This window comes from Cervus elaphus, chromosome 13, assembly GCF_910594005.1.
Source record: "Cervus elaphus chromosome 13, mCerEla1.1, whole genome shotgun sequence".
NCBI classification, from domain to species: domain Eukaryota; kingdom Metazoa; phylum Chordata; class Mammalia; order Artiodactyla; family Cervidae; genus Cervus; species Cervus elaphus.
Genome location: NC_057827.1, coordinates 52,622,397 through 52,626,237, shown reverse-complemented (window position 1 = coordinate 52,626,237; position 3,841 = coordinate 52,622,397).

Here is a 3,841-nt window from a genome sequence, read left to right as displayed (position 1 = left end):
ACAAAATGGCAGGGGGGCAGGGTGGTTGTAAATGAAGGAAGACTGTTCAACTTCTTAAGATACTACAGGAATAGACCATAAAGCAATTCAGGGGCAAATATGCACTATAAATGGTAAGATTAACTCTGAGGGTGACTCAGAGACCATCTGAGTTGCTTCATTGGTTTTAAAGTGTGGAGCCATTTCATTTGTTTCAATAAGTCAGAAGATCTCTGGATGGATGTCAGGGTCATCCTGTGGAGTCTCAGGAATGGGGACTCGCTTGGCAAAGCTTAGGGGGGGGGAGGGCACAATTCCCCACACTGTGGAGCCATGGAGTTGGGACTGCCAATAGCTCTAGAAAGAGAAACCACCACCCCCATGGGTCTGGAAGATGGGACATAGAGCCAAACAGGATTATTCTGGAATCTTAAAATCTTGTGTTATTTATCTTGCTTGATTTGGGGCACTAGCAGCCTTTTTTTCTTTCCAATTTCTCCCTTTTGGAATGGAAATATCCATCCTATGCCTTTCCCATCATCGTATCTTGGAAGCACATCAATTGTCTCGTTTCACAGATTCACAACTAGAGAATTTTCCTGCAGATGAATCATATCTTGAGCCTCATATCTGATTTAAATATTTTGATGAAACTTTGGATCTAAGATATGATACTGGAATGAGTCAAGAGTTTGGGGCTATTGGGATGAAATGAACATGTTTTGCATGTGAGAAGGACATGAATTGGGGGGAGGGGCAAAATCCCATGGCTTATATTGTGTTCCACCACAATTCATATATTGAAGCTCTACATTTCAATGTGATGGTATTTGGAGATAGGGCTTTTAGGAGACATTTAAGGTAGATGAGATCATAAGGGTAAAATCCTGATCCAATAGGATTCAGTTCAGTTGCTCAATCATGTCCAACTCTTTAAGACCCCATGGACCCTACGCCAGGTTTCCCTGTCCATTACCTACTTCCAGAGCTTGCTCAAACTCATGTCCATCAAGTCGGTGATGCCATCCAACTATCTCATCCTCTGACATCCCCTTCTCCTCCTGCCTTCAGTCTTTCCCAGCATCAGGGTCTTTTCCAATGAGTCAGTTCTTTGCATCAGGTGACCAAAGTATTGGAACTTCAGCTTCAACATCAGTCCTTCCAATGAGTATTCAGGATTGATTTCCTTTAGGATTGACTGGTTGGATCTCCTGGCAGTCCAAGGGACTCTAAAGAGTCCTCCCCAACATCACTGTTCGAAAGCATCAATTCTTTGATGCTCAGCTTTCTTTATAGTCCAACTTTCACATCAATATATGACTACTGGAAAAACCATAGCTTTGACTAGACAGATACTTGTTGGCAAAGTAATATCTCTGCTTTTTAATGTGATTTCTAGGTTGGTGATAGCTTTTCTTCCAAGAAGCAAGCATCTTTTAATTTCATGGCTGCAGTCACCATTGGCAGTGACTTTGGAGCCCAAGAATGAAAGTCTGGCACTGTTTCCATTGTTTCCCCATCTATTTGTCATTAAGTGATGGGACCAGATGCCATGATCTTCATTTTTTGAATGTTGAGTTTTAGGCCAAATTTTTCACTCTCTTTCACTTTCATCAAGTGTCTCTTTAGTTCTTCGTCACTTTCTGCCTTAAGAATGGCATCATCTGCATATCTGAGGTTATTGATATTTTTCCCAGCAATCTTGATTCCAGCTTGTGCTTCATGCCAGCATTTCTCATGATGTGCTCTGCAAATAAGTTAAATAAGCAGGGTTAAATAAGCAGGGTGACAGTATACAGCCTTGACGTACTTCTTTCCCAATTTGTAACCAGTCTGTTGTTCCATGTCCGGTTCTAACTGTTGCTTCTTGACCTGCATACAGATTTCTCAGAAGGCAGCTAAGGTGGTCTGGTATTCCCATCTCTTTCAGAATTTTCCACAGTTTGTTGTGAAACATGCAGTCAAAGGCTGTTGAGTAGTCAATAAAGCAAAAATAGGTGTTTTTTCTGAAACTCTTTTGCTTTTTTTATGATCCAAAAGCTCTTGGCAATTTGATCTCTGGTTCCTCTGCCTTTTCCAAATCCAGCTTGTACATCTGGAAGTTCTTGGTTCACATACTGTTGAAGCCTGGCTTGGAGAATTTGGAGCATTACTTTACTACTGTATGAGATGAGTGCAATTTTGTGGCAGATCAAACATTCTTTGGCATTGCCTTTCTTTGGGATTGGAATGAAAACTGACCTTTTCCAGTCCTGTGGCCACTGTTGAGCTTTCAGAATTTGCTGGCGTATTGAGTGCAGAACTTTCACGGCATCATCTTTTAGGATTTTAAATAGTTCAACTGAAATTCCATCACTTCCATTAGCTTTGTCATAGTGATGCTTCCTAAGGCCCACTTGACTTCGCATCCAAGGATGTCTGGCTCTAGGTAAGTGACCACACCATTATGGTTATCTGGGTCATAAAGATCTTTTCTGTACAGTTCCTCTGTGTATTCTTGGCACCTTTTCTTAATATCTTCTGCTTCTGTTAGGTCCATACCGTTTCTGTCCTTTATTGTGCCCATCTTTAGATTAGAAACCTTAAAGAAGAAGAAAAGACACCAGAGCTCTCTCCCTCTGCCATTTGAGAACTCAGCAAGAGGGCTACAGTCTGTAGAAATCAGGTTAGCTGTCACAGTGATCTTGGACTTCCCGGTTTCCAGAACTGTAAGAAAATAAACTTCTGTTGTCTAAGTCACCCTGCCTATGGTATTTCATTATGGTAGTCTAAGGGGACTAATACAGAAATGCACAAAAGAACCACTGTCACTTTCAGGACTGAAAATTGAAGGGATTTATATATACATATATGTACTGCTATCTGCTAAAATGGTACTGATTAGGAAATTAGAAGATCTGGTTAGAAAGAGAAAAGGATATTTTTCAGAAAATGTTAAGTTTAAGGTAACTATTAGTCAACTTGAGGAAAAACCAAGGAAGGCAATAATTGAGTATATGTTTTGAGGCTTCTAGGACGAATTCATGAAAGAACATGAGTATATCAGAGCCGTGCTACAAAGAAGGGGAGCTGTATGCACACTTAATACCAAGAAACCAAATGATCATAAAAAATCAGATTATGGAAGTAGAAAAGAAGAGGCCAAAGTTGTGGGAATTTCAATATTTAGGGAACAAACCAGTACTGAACAGAGTCCTACTCAGAGAGGATGCTGAATAGCCGAAAACAGCAGAGAAAGAAGTATCATGGAAATCAAAAAAGAAAAAATGTAAAGGATATTTCTAACTGTAACTAATGTTGCTCAGAAGTCAAGTAAGATAAAAAGAGAACCTTGTCAATTGCATATTGTAGGTCACCTTGACTATAGCATTTTCAGGGGAGTTGTGGGACAGTAACCCAACTGGAGTTAGTTGAAGGAGAACTTGAAGTGTGGCGGTGTGAACAGTGATTACAACCTAAACATTCTTTAAAGTGCAGTTATGCAATTGTTGCTAGAATAGAAGTTAAAGAAGTTGTTTTGTTTTTATAAATAGAAAAAAATGGCTGCATTAATATTATTTTTTCAAAATGAACCCATGGTGAGAAAGAGGTATGACAGTAGAGAAAGATAACACCTTGCAAATCCTTGCCAGTGAGTTAATTTTGGAAATGCGTGCTAGCATGTAGTGGTATACTTAGAATAACATACTGACTACATATTAAAATATTGGTTGTGTGATCAAATATTACATAAATAGGGAGATGCCAGCCTGCTTAAGGGCTTCCCTTGTGGCTCAGCTGGTAAAGAATCCGCCTGCAATGCAGGAGACTTGGGTGAAAAATATATTCAATAACCTGACTTGAAGCTGAAGATTAGAAATAG